This window comes from Malus domestica, chromosome 05 (assembly GCF_042453785.1).
Source record: "Malus domestica chromosome 05, GDT2T_hap1".
Taxonomy (NCBI): Eukaryota; Viridiplantae; Streptophyta; class Magnoliopsida; order Rosales; family Rosaceae; genus Malus; species Malus domestica.
Window position 1 is genome coordinate 19930431 of NC_091665.1, and position 14313 is coordinate 19944743.

The 14313-nt window shown below is 39.4% G+C and overlaps 1 long non-coding RNA gene across 1 annotated transcript; it reads right to left on the minus strand.

The window, feature by feature from the left end:
- Positions 1–12934: 12934 nt before the first annotated feature.
- On the minus strand, positions 12935–13785 carry LOC139195915 (uncharacterized). The gene is made up of 3 exons (XR_011580992.1): positions 13638–13785; positions 13463–13515; positions 12935–13337 (listed from the first exon to the last, which is right to left on the minus strand). It is a non-coding gene; the product is annotated as an uncharacterized lncRNA (long non-coding RNA).
- Between the last annotated feature and the right edge of the window lie 528 nt (positions 13786–14313).

A 14313-nucleotide genomic window follows, 5' to 3' on the forward strand; every position in this document is an offset into this window, starting at 1 on the left:
AACCAACAGCGCCAGCATGGAGCCTATATGTTGATGGCTCGTCCAACCAACAGTGTTGTGGAGCAAGACTAGTCCTTACGACCCTTGACAAACTGGCAATGGAGTATGTTCTTCATTTCAAATTCAAGGCGTCGAACAATGAGGCCAAATATGAAGTCCTCCTAGCAGGCTTACGTTTGGCCAAACACCTTAGGGTTAAATGAATTGATATATTCAGTGACTCCCAATTGGTGGTTAACTAGGTCACCAACAACTTTGACGCTAAGGATAGCTCCATGGCAACATATCTGGCACAAACACAATTGTTGCTCAAGCATTTCCACTACCAGATCACCCAAATTCCTCAAGCGGCAAACTGTCATGTAGATGCTTTGGCTCGCCTCGCCTCAGCGGTGGAAGACAAGATTGGGAGAAAAATTCAGGACGAATTGTTGGCAGCACCAAGCACCATGGTTGCAGAAGTATGCAACTTACAACAGGGGGATAGTTGGATTACCTCGATTTATAGATTCTTTACTCATGACACCCTTCCAAATGACAAAGTCCAAGCTAAGCAAATTCGATACAAGGCTGCCCGTTACTTGATCATTAATGACCAACCCTATAAGCGGGGTATTAACCTACCATACCTAAGATGTCTTACGCCCGCAGAGGCGGAAACCGTCATTCGGGAAATACATGAAGGAGTCTACGAAGATCATGTTGGATCTCGATCCCTAGCGCACAAGGTTTTTCTCCAAGGATATTACTGGCCAACACTCCACCAAAATGCCATCAGAATATCCCGCTCATGTGATAAGTGTCAACGCTACGTAACTATTCCTCACTCCCCTTTCGAGCCGCTCACTCCTATGATCAGCCCTTGGCCCTTCGCCCAATAGGGACTTGATTTGATCGGTTCGATGCCTGCAGGGAAGGGCAAAGTTTGCTATGCAATCATTACTGAGGTCAAAATAGAAGACTTAGTATGGAGGAACATCCTTTGCAGATTCAGCATTCCCAATGCGATAGTTACTGACAACGGGCGACAGTTAGATAACAATAAGTTCAGGATGTTCTACTCTAAGTTCAACATCAACTTATGTTTTGCCTCCCCAGCTCATCCCCAGTCTAATGGACAAGTTGAAGCTATCAACAAAATAATCAAGCGAACTTTGAAAACTAGCTTGGACAAGGCTAAAGGTTGTTGGCCATAATTTGTACCCCAAGTTCTTTGGTTATACCGTACTTCGTATCGGACATCAACAGGAGAAACCCCATTCTCACTTGCCTTTGGTACAGAGGCAGTTGTCCTAGTTGAGCTTGAGCAAGCAACGTTCCGAGTCCAGAACTACGTGCAAAGCGAAAATGACAAACTACTTACCCTCAACTTAGATCTAGTCGAGGAACACATAAACCAGGCTCACTTGAGGAATGTCGCCTACAAGCAGCGCATCTCCAACTACTATGACTCAAGGGTCAAACCTCGTTCTTTCAAAGTAGGGGACTGGGTATTGAAGAAAAGATTACTCTGCGACAGAGTCCCGAGTGAATGAACACTTAGTCCAAACTGGGATGGACCGTTTGAAGTTGTTAACATCAGTCGCCCTGGCTCCTACAAGTTTAGAAGCTCCGATGGCAAGACCCTTGGCTCATGATATGTTGATCACTTGAAGTACTATTACAAGTAAACTCACATTGTACAAGTGTTAAGCTTCAGCCGTTCGACATCCTATATAACGAAGACTATTTGGCATAAATTCAATAAAGAGGTGATTTAGACAACTCGGTCTTAATCCTCTTACATTCCTAGCAATGAAACACTCGGGTTCAAAGCTTCAACATGAATGCTTCCAACATGAAACAAAGTTTAAGTATATGTAAACAAGACTATACAAATAAACGAACTGCTTCACAGTATATTCGTTCAATCATAGATTCCAACACATTCATACATAAGCCAACTGTGCTTTGAAAGGGTTCAATATACTTTGTGTCATTCGACACTTGCTACAATATGCCTAGACACCTTGCCCTTATTCTCACCAACCAGGTGATGAAATGTGAAGAAGGAACTCATCTTCATGCCACCAACCAGGTGATGAAATGTACAACCCATACTCTCCTTCATGCCACCAACCAGATGATGAAATGTACAACCCGTACTCTAATATCATTTGGCAACTTGCCACTCATGCCACTAACCAGATGAAGAAGGAACTCATCTTCATGCCACCAACCAGGTGATGAAATGTACAACCCGTACTCTCCTTCATGCCACCAACTAGGTGATGAAATGTACAACCCGTACTCTAATATCATTTGGCAACTTGCCACTTATGCCACCAACCAGGTGAAGAAGGAACTCATCTTCATACCACCAACCAGGTGATGAAATGTATAACCCGTACTCTAATATCATTTGGCAACTTACCATTCATGCCACCAACTAGGTGATGAAATGTATAACCCGTATTCTTCTTCATGCCACTAACCAGGTGATGAAATGTACAACCCGTACTCTAATATCATTTGGCAACTTGCCACTTATGCCACCAACCAGGTGAAGAAGGAACTCATCTTCATACCACCAACCAGGTGATGAAATGTACAACCCGTACTCTAATATCATTTGGCAACTTGCCATTCATGCCACCAACCAGGTGATGAAATGTATAACCCGTATTCTTCTTCATGCCATTAACCAGGTGATGAAATGTACAACTCGTACTCTAATATCATTTGGCAACTTGCCACTCATGCCACCAACCAGGTCAAGAAGGAACTCATCTTCATGCCACTAACCAGGTGATGAAATGTACAACCCGTACTCTCTTTCATGCCACAAACCAGGTGATGAAATGTACAACCTGTACTCTAATATCATTTGGCAACTTGTCATTCATGCCACCAACCAGGTGATGAAATGTATAACCCGTATTCTTCTTCATGCCACTAACCAGGTGATGAAATGTACAACCCGTACTCTAATATCATTTGGCAACTTGCCACTCATTCCACCAACCAGGTCAAGAATGAACTCATCTTCATGCCACCAACCAGGTGATGAAATGTACAACCCGTACTCTTTTTCATGCTACCAACCAGGTGATGAAATGTACAACCCGTACTCTAATATCATTTGGCAACTTGCCATTCATGCCACCAACTAGGGGAAGAAGGAACTCATCCTTGTGCCACCAACCAGGTGATGAAATGTGATGAAATGTGATGAAGGAACTCACCTTTATACCACCAACCAAGTGATGAAAGCAACTTACCATTCATCCCACATACCAGAAGACGAGTGGTACAACTTGTACTTATGCCCAACAAAATCAGTTTATGGTACCAACAAGAACTTCAGCAATGGAGGGCAACCACAATTCTCAAAAGCTTCACACACTCTTGATCAAGACAGTGTGAAGCAAAACCAATTTATGGTGCCAACAAAAGTTTCATCAAAGGAGTTCAACCACAATTCTCAAAAGCTTCACACACTCTTGATCAAGATAGTGTGAAGCAAAACCAATTTATGGTTCCAACAAAAGCTTCATCAATGAAGGGTAACTACAATTCTCAAACCTTCGAAGCAAATTCAATTTATATGGTTCATCCAAACCTTCGACTAATACAAAGTGTGGCTTGCATCACAATCTCTTTCTCAACAGTGTCGAAGCAAAATTTGTATATGTTGTCTCTCCCACATTTTCAAATTTCTAGTTTCCCAAAAAAAAAAAAAAAAAAAAAGGAAATTCAACAATGCTTCATCAATGGAGGACAACTACAAATTCTCAAAAGCTTCACACTATCTTGATCAAGATAGTGTGAAGCAAAATCAATTCATGGTACCTAACAAAAGCTTCAACTCCAAAGCTTTACCTACAAAGCTTCAACTCCAAAGCTTCACCTACAAAAGCTTCAACACAAAAGCTTCACCCACAAAAGTTTCATCCACAAAAGCTTCACCTACAAAAACTTGACCCACAAAAGCTTGACCCACAAAACCTTGACCCACAAAAGCTTCACCCACAAAGGCTTGACCTACAAAAGCTTGACCCACAAAAGCTTCACCTACAAAAGCTTCACCCATAAAAGCTTCACCTACAAAGCTTCAACACAAAAGCTTCACATACAAAGCTTCAACACAAAAGCTTCACCTACAAAAGCTTCGTACTATCTTGATCAAGACAGTGTGAAGCAAAATCAATTCATGGTGCCTAACAAAGCTTCAACCTCAAAGCTTCACCTACAAAGCTTCAACACCAAAGCTTCACCTACAAAGCTTAAAATATATATATATATATATATATATATATTTTTTTTTTTTCAGAAATTCGAAAATTCAAAAATTCGAAAAAAAAATTCGAAAATTCGAAGAAAAAAAAAATTGCCGAGGCCTCATCTTCTTTAGGCCTAACAACTTTCATAACAAATATATATGAAGGAGGAGTTTTGGGCTACCACTTAGAAGGAAATGCCTCATTCGTCAACTCCCTCGATTGGAGACTTGGAGGACACCTACCATATGCTACTGCACCTTGATACTCAGTGACTTGGATTTTTCAAGTCTCCAACCGAGAAGTTTTCCTCACTCGAGAAATTAAGAGAGCACTACCTTAACGTACATGCTTCACTCTCAAAGCTTCAACAAAAGAAAAAATTTAAAGAACTTAGTGAAGAATGCCTTGGTGTATTTAACACAATACGTTGAAATGAAGCAAAGCTTGTTTATTGATATCTCCGATAAGTTACAAATATGTGCATATACATGAATCAAAATAAACAAACAAGATGGAACCTTCACAAAGGTTGCTCATGAAAAGTCTCAGCAGTCGGCAAAGCCCAGAAAGAGTAGGCACCGAAGAGTGATCATTCGGAGCCTCAGTACTGGGCAGAACCCCAGAAGGAGGAGGCACCGAAATCGGAGCTTCATTACGCGGTACAACCCCATAAGATGAAGGCAATAAATGCCTTTGGAAAAAACCCACAAACCTTTGATGATCAAGCAAAATCTGACTATCAGATTCCTGTAGCTGGTCAAGCTTCCTCTTCATGTTTGTGGCATAGTCATGTGTGAGCCTGTGCAACTATTTATTCTCATGCTTGAGCCCTCTGATCTCCTGTTTGAGACTTATCACTTCAGCAGCCAATGATTCAACTTGATAGGTTCGAGCAAATAGGCGTTGGGCCATATTAGAAACAGAACCTGTACACTGAACACTGAGAGCCAGAGAATCCTTAACAGCCAACTCATAAGACCTTTTGGAAAATAGTCTGTTATCTTTAGGAGTGAAAAGGTTCCTGGCCACCACCGCAGCGGTTATATCATTCTTCATCACAGAGTTCCCAACGGTAAGAGGACCAGTAGGGGATAAGAATGATGGGCACTATATGTTGTCTTGAGAAGGCATGGCTGCCTCTTCACCAAAGTTCAAGTCAAAACGACGCTTAGATGAGCCAGACATTCTCAGAAATGATGAAGGAGAAATGAGGTGCAATAAATCTCTGAAGTAAAGGGAAAATTCCTACAAGCAATAACTCTCTTAATGTACTTCTTGCACACAATTGGTGCCCTTATAAAAGAAAGGGCAACATGGCCGTTGGTTCAAAAATCGAAGCGGCACCATTCTTCGGATTCCGAAGAGGCACCACTTTCCACACGCAACATCAACTCCTCGGGTACCACAAATAACTTTGCCAAAGATCTCTGACAAAGTTTAGACACATAAATTTTAAAGGTCCAGCTACCCTACTATTACCCACAAGGGTAAAGAAACAGCACCACTGCTTGATAACTAGAAAGTCCCAATGTGTCAACCTCTGTGCTCCGTGGCAAGGCAGACTGGCAAAAATGCACAACCTTTACTCACATTCGAGAAAACACTCCTAACAAGATTGCTTGTTCAAAAATCGAAAAAGCACCGCCCTTCGAATCTCGAGAGCCAAACTCCCAACATGATTACTTTCTCAAAAATCGAAGAGGCACCGCTCTCCGAATCTCAAGAGCCAGACTCCCAACAGGATTGCTTTCTCAAAAATTGAAGAGGCATCATTCTCCGAATCTCGAGAGCCAGATCCCCGACAAGATTGCTTGTTCTAAAACCGAAGAGGCATTGCTCTCCGAACCTCGAGAGCCATATTTCCTTGAATAAAGCTTGTCTGCAATCTTCACACGCAACATCAGCTTTCCAGATACCACATACCACTTTTTCAAAGCGCTCTGACAAAGTTAAAACATGTGAAGCTTGCAGCTCCTACTACATTGCTATGACCAATAAGGGTAAAGAAATAACATTATTACTTGCTCAAAAATCGAAGAAGCACCGCCCTCCGTATCTCGATAGCCAAACTCCCAACAGGATTACTTTCTAAAAAATCGAAGAGGCACCGCTCTCTGAATCTCAAGAGCCAGACTCCCAACAAGATTGCTTTCTCAAAAATCGAAGAGGCACCGTTCTCCGAATCTCGAGAGCCAGATCCCCAATAGGATTTCTTTTTTGAAAACCAAAGAGGCATCCCTCTTCGAACTTCGAGAGCCAGATTTCCTTGGATAAAGCTTGTATGCAATCTTCACACGCAACATCAGCTTTCCAGATACCACATACAACTTTTTCAAAGTGCTCTGACAAAGTTAAAACACGTGAAGCTTGCAGCTTCCACTACATTACGATGACTAAGAAGGGTAAAAAAATAACATTACTACTTGTTGTCAGGGAGACTCTTATATATGTTGACCTCCATCCTCCACGGACAGGCAGACCTACAAAAATGCTCAACCCTTCCTCATATCTAAGAGGGCACTTTCAACGAAGCCTCTCGAAATACTCAGTTTTCTTCCCCCTAATAATACCTATGTAAACTAGCCACACCAGAGCAAGAGTATCTCATATCATCAGGGTCAAAAGCAAGAGTATCCCATATCATGCTTTTTCCCTGTCTTTTCCTTTGCTCTTGTTCTTACCTGCAAGACAAGAAGAAAGAGAGCAATCAATCAACACTTGGAATCAAGCTTCCAGTTAGGAACTGACTGCTTGGAACCCCTTGCCTAATTACTTACCTGGCATTGCTCTCGAGTACTCATCTTCAACATCTTATGCTTCCAAAAAAGATACCACATCTGCCTGATGAACAGATAGGGCAAGTGAGAAGGATACAAGGAAGCATGTGGAGACAAGCACAACAGAACACGTGCCGATTCATCTATTACTTCGTCAATAGCAAAAATATCTCATATCATCAAGGTTGAACGCACTCTTGATTTGATGGACTTGTTTTGACCCTCAAATTCTTGAGTCGGCCTTATACTCTGGAGGAAACCAGGACACCCTCCAGGCCAGTTCAAGAATAAGCCTGTGGAAAGTTACTTTTTCAAAAGCAAAAGTATCTCATATTATCTCTTCTCCATTTGCTTATCCTTATCCTTGTTGTTGTTTACGACACAAGGAGAAGGAGAACAATCAACCGGAAGCCGAAGTCGAACCTTCGATCTAGGTTGCTTGCTTGGAAGTCTGATTGCTTACCTTGTCTGTTACCTCTTTCGGTAAATCTCCTAACTCGGCGACTTGGGGGACTCCTACTATAGGGTTTTGTATCGCACTTGACCAAGCCCGAACCTACAAGTAAGCTTCAAGTGAAATTGATACATTACCTTGTGCATCTTCTTAGGTTAAAGATACCACCCCTGGATAGAGGAAAAATACTTCTAGAGAAGATGCCACATCTATGTATGAGACAGATAAGGCAAGTGAAAATGATACCATACTTCGGTACTTAGAAGTTTCGTGATTACTCAATGGCTTGGATCTTGTAAGTCCCCAACCGAGGAGCTTCCCTCACTCGGGAACTTAGGGGAGCACTGTTTGTACCATACTTGACCAATCCCGAAACTACTGAGCACCGCTCAACGTTATACCGTCAAGGACCTAGAAGAGATTCCCTCCAACCAAGAGGCCAATCACAGCGTAACACGTGTCGACATCAGAAGCCAATCATAGCATGACACGTGTCAACATCAGAAGCTAGTCACAACACGACACGTGTCAATGTCAAAATGAAACTAGAAACTCTCTTCTATAAATAAAGATCATTATCTCATAATATTTCCTAATGTCATTTGTACTAAATCATTCGCTAGTACTCACTAAAGGAGAGCTTGAACCTATGTACTTGTGTAAACCCTTCACAATTAATGAGAACTCCTCTACTCTGTGGATGTAGCCAATCTGGGTGAACCACGTACATCTTGTGTTTGCTTCCCTGTCCCTATCCATTTACATACTTATCCACACTAGTGACCGGAGCAATCTAGCGAAGGTCACAAACCATTTACATACTTACCCACACTAATGACCGGAGCAATTTAGCGAAGGTCACAAACTTAACACTTTCTGTTGTACCAGAGTCCTCACTGATTTTGTGCATCAACAACAACTGTGCAAACCTAATTGAAAACAATATGGATGCTCTGGCTGCAATGATTTCTGAAATCAACCTTGTATCTGACCACGCTGATTGGTGGATAGATACCGGTGTAACTCGCCATGTTTGTGGTGACAGAAATATGTTCTCTTCGTACCAGAAAATCATGCATCCGCATCTGTTGTGGCTGGAATAGGGAAATGTGTTCTGAAATTCACTTCTGGAAAGGAATTAACCCTTCTTGACATGTTGCATGTCCCCGATATAAGGAAGAATCTTGTTTTTGGTCCTATCCTTAGTAATAAGGGATTCAAACTAGTTTTTGAGTCCAATAAGTTTATATTAACTAAAGAGGGAATGTTTGTGGGAAAGGGTTACCTTGCTAATGGATTATTCAAACTCAATGTACTTGCTAATGCTATGAATGAAATAAATAATGCTCCTGCTTATATTGTTGATTCTTCTAATTTATGGCATTCTAGATTAGGACATTTAAATTTTCATTCTCTTTTTAGAATGCATAATTTAGGTTTGCTACCCAAAATTGATTATCTAGATAATGTTAAATGTGAAACTTGTACATAATCGAAATTTGCAAGTCAAAGCTTTAAATCAGTGCATGAAAAATCCAATGATTTGTTAGATTTAATTCATAGTGACTTGTGTGATTTTAGATCATATTCAACTCGTAGTGGAAAGAACTATTATGTAACATATATAGATGATTTCAGTAAGTATTGTTATATTTATTTACGTCATAGAAAAGTTGAGACCTTGGATATGTTTAAGACATATAAGGCAAAAGTTGAAAATCAACTTAACAAGAAGATTAAAGTCTTAAGGTCTGATAGGGGAGGAGAATATGAGTCTCATGCTTTTGCTGAATTTTGTACCACACATGGCATAATTCATCAAACAACAGCCCCCTATACGCCGCAACAAAATGGTGTTGCCGAACGGAAAAATAGGACTTTTAAAGACATGATCAATTCTATGTTGAATGGTTTCGGGCTTCCACACAATTTGTGGGGCGAAGCTTTACTTACTGCAAATAAAATTTTGAATCAAATTCCGCCTAAAACGAGAAAGGAGTCACCATATGAATTATGGAAAGGAAGAACTCCAACATTTAAATTGCTTAAAGTGTGGGGTTGCCTTGCAAAAGTACAAGTTCCATTGCCAAAGAGAACAAAATTAGGGCCTAAAACTATAGATTGTGTTTTTATTGGTTTTGCATCTAATAGTTCAGCTTATATTTTTTGAGGATATATTTCCATACAAAATAGGCAAGTCTAATTTATTGAAAAAGAGATTACATGATGATGTATCTGAGGTTACTAACGAACCTAGAGAACATGATGATGGTTCATCCTTGTCTAGAGTTCAAGAAGAAGAAGAACTTGAACCTAGAAGTTGTAAAAGGACAAAAATTTGAAAGGACTTTGGGCCTGATTTTGTGACCTTATTAACCAAGACAGAACCTCAATCATTCAAGGAGGCGATGTCCACTTCTGAATCTCCATTTTGGAAGGATGCAGTTAATAGTGAGATAGATTCCATTACACAAAATCATACATAGGAATTAGTCGATTTGCCCCCTGGCAATAAGCCAATTGGGTACAAATGGATCTTTAAGAAGAAATTAAAATCAGATGGTACAATTGACAAATATAAGGCTCGTTTGGTAGCTAAAGGATACCGTCAAAAACATGGTTTAGATTTCTTTGATACATACTCACATGTAAGTATAACATGGAAATACATCAAATGGATGTAAAGACTGCGTTCTTAAATGGAGACTTAGATGAGGAAATATATATGGAACAACCCGAGGGGTTTGTAGTTAAAGGTAAAGAACACAAAGTGTGTAAACTTGTGAAATCGCTATATGGGCTTAAACAGGCTCCAAAGCAATGGCATGAAAAATTTGACCATGTTATGATCATACACGGTTTTAAGATAAATGAGTGTGATTAGTGTGTCTACACAAAAACTCAAAATAATGCTTGCGTTATGTTGTGTTTATACGTAGATGATATGCTTATAATGGGAACTAACAAACAGATAATAAATTGGACCAAGAAGATGTTGAAATCAAGTTTCGATATGAAAGATCTTGGACTAGCTAATGTGATTCTTGGTGTAAAAATAAAAAGGAACCAAGAAGGATATATTCTTACACAGTCCCATTATATAGAAGCTACACTTAGGAAATATGGTCATTTGGAAAGTAAAGATGCAATTACTCCTTTTGATGCCAATAGCAAACTTAAGAAAAATAGAGGTGATGCTATATCTCAACGTGAATACTCACAAGTTATTGGAAGCCTTATGTACATTATGAACTGTACAAGGCCTAATATAGCATACTCCGTGAGTTGACTGAGTAGATATACATGCAATCCTGGGCATGATCATTGGGAAGCTTTAATTCGAGTTTTGACATACTTAAAGCATACAATGAATTATAGATTGCATTATACGAGGTATCCTCTTATGCTTGAAGGATTTACTGATGTGAATTAGATATCGGATAGTACTAATACGAAATCCACAAGTGGATATGTATTTACTTTGGGAGGAGCAACAATATCTTAGAAATCTTCCAAACAAACATGCATAGCCCGATCGACTATGGAATCGTAATTTATAGCTCTCGATATGGCTGGAGGAGAAGCTGAGTGGCTAAGAGAATTTTTGGAAAATGTTCCCATATGGCCTAAACCTGTAACGGCAATATGTATACACTGTGATAGTTTAGCTGCACAATATTGAGCTAAAAATAGTGTATACAATGGGAAGTCTAGACAAGTTAGACGAAGGCATAATACAATAAAGCAATGACTCTCTAATGGTGTAATTTCTATTGACTATGTAAAGTCAAAAGATAATATTGCAGATTCGCTTACTAAAGGCTTATCTAGAGAGCAAGTTAAGCATACATCGAGGGGAATGGGTTTAAAGCCAATAGAGTAAAATGAAACTGCCAAACGGAAACCTAACCTAGTTGATTGGAGATCCCATGGTCTAGGTTCAATAGGCAAACTGGTTTGGCTAGATTCAAGAAGAAACAAACTTACATACCCATTCCTATGATGGAAGAAGTGTGGTGACTGCTAATGGTATAGGATACATTAGTTTAATGATATTAGTACTTGTAAATCAAGTGGAATAGTAGCAGCCTATTCATAATCAATATCACCTATATGAGAGTAAATGTGGGGTCGTATTTATGAGAATTACATGGCTACATTCTCTAAAGCTCTCATGAATCCAGGATTTGTTCAGGACCAAAATGAACACAAATGTATGAATTTGCGATGTGTTGGTGTGACATATGTTTTGCTTATTATCTTGGTTTACTGCAGAGATGAACATTTCAAGATTTTATATTCACTACGTCATCTAGTAAATCCGATAAATATATACTAAGGTAGGTTAAAGTCCAAAAGACACCTTTCCTAATGTATGTCACATCTATTGTTTACTCTCGTGTCTCAGTTTCTCTAGGACCAAATAATCGTCTCAAAATGTGAGGTATTGTTAGAGTTTTGAGACTCTTGTCCCACATTGGAGAAAACAAGATTCCCAATGACAAAGAATGGTGTCTCGCACAATAAAAGTAGTATATTACAAAATAATACCTTTGCACAATAATACATATAATTTTCATTTTTTTATAGTTTAGCATTTTTTTTGTTAGATGATCAATCTACACACACACACACACACATATATATATAACATAGAAAATAAGCATAACTACAGATAAGGACCACCACCAAAATTGAACGGATAACAAAATTACCTTTGACATATTACCTTCTTTCCCATCTCTAATGCTATGTCATAAGTTCCTAAACTAGCAACTGCTTGAAACATGAAGAAAACCATAACAGAATACCGTACTCAGTATTATGCAAGTTCCCAAGAGTAGTCCGCCACCTCATAACCTACTACTAAACTACAAATGTAGTTCAACCTTACCATCAAATTACACATTCACCAATAAGAAATCGAAAGACTAAATTATGGACATTCATTAAAAGGGCATATAAATAAGAAAGGGAAAAGAAACCTGAATTCTGTTTCTTGAGAAGCAAAAGGGCATAAACTAACCAACACACAAACAAATGAACATGGTACAAATCGATCAAAATCCACTTAACCTTACTCTATCATCCAGAAAAATAAATGACATATATAAATGCGATAAATCAAAAGGTAAACATACTGGAAGGTTTCAAATTCTTCTTCACAAATCCCTTAAGCTTTCCACTGAGTCGAAAAATGACTTGATTTCAGCACCCACTGTTTCTTTTTTAACTTCCAACCCATTTGATAAAGCCATTTGAGATTGCCCTATAGCCAAATCCCTATCATAACCCACAAAAAAAAAATCTCAATTTTCACATAAACATAACTAATAACCACATATAAGTAGGAAAATGACTAAAAGCTCAAATTTTTATCATGTTACAAATGATATATGTAAGCTTAGTTGTAAACATTTTCGAGTGGAAAGCTTTTCGAATTTTCCCCCATTTAGATATAACCGAAACTTTGGCTGCAGCTAAATGACCAACACATTAAGACCAAGTAACTTTTTGTTTTGAGCCAAATACACACACACACACACACACACACACACACACACACAATATGGTCTATTAATAGACCATGCCTGCAGCTGGTTCCTTGATCAGGTGGTTGTCAAGTAATGGAGCGCCAGAGAAGGGCAGATAAAGACTGGAAGGAAGAGATTTTGGTGGTGCCAGACTCCTCGTTGGCCTTTGTTCTGAGTTTGGCTAGGGATTCTACGGAGAAGTGAAACATTCTCTTCTTGTGTGGGGGAGTTTCTATTCTGCCAATGAACTCATCTGAGTGTTTAAAAGGGAGGCTGATAATTGGACCATGACCATCTGGAAACCACCGTTCTTGAAAATAAAAAGAGAACCAAATCATAAAACAATAAATTTCAATTCATTTACAAATCTCAAACTACAAAAGCACCAGATTTAAACAAAAGAAAACCACCCATTTCACATCTCGAAAAACTCACCAAGAAACCCTAGAAATTCCTTCAAATCAAATCCAAAAACTGAACATGAGTACCTGAATTGAATAAAAATTAAATACAATCAATTAACTGTTAACCATTTTTTTCCCCAGAAAAAAAAAACCTTTAAAACACCCCAAACGATCCAAAATTCTCAAGTCCGTTCAAAGAAACTTACTATGAAACCACAGCAACTTCACAAATCCTCTTCATATCTGCACCAAAAATAACGAAAAAAGAAGTGCTATCAACCCAAGAAACAAAAGATTAGTAGAAACAACACAAGAAAATCAAGTATCGGAGAAAAATTATCCATCAGCATTTCTCCTTTTTACCTGAGGACTCGAGCTGGGCTCTGAGAGAGAAGTCGAGATGTTTCATAGTTTCTCCGAGATAGAGCTTGTGGTTGCTGCGAAAGAGAGCTCGTTGTTTCTGGAAGCAAATGGAAAAAGCTCGACTTTTCTGTCCTTCTTCTTCTTTCAAGATTACGAACACGTGTAAATCTACCAACAACACGTGTTAATCAAGAGTAGCGCGACGAGCACCAACTGAGATTTTGGCAGAAAGAAAATAAGGTACAGTTTGGTACGTGAGACGAGACGGAACGGAGTGGGACGAGACGTTCCGTCCCACGTTTGGTGCGCCTAAAATAGGTGGAACGCACTGTTCCACGGAACGAATTTTGGGTGAATTTTTGTTCCGCCTCACCATAACAACTCATTCCACATCCATGGAACACAAAATTATAACCTCTCTGTCTCCTTCTTCTTCCTCCTTGTTTCCATCCGAGGGCATCTTTGCTCCCTCTTCTTTCCATCCCATCCTGTCCCGTCCCGTCCCATTCCGTTCCGTAC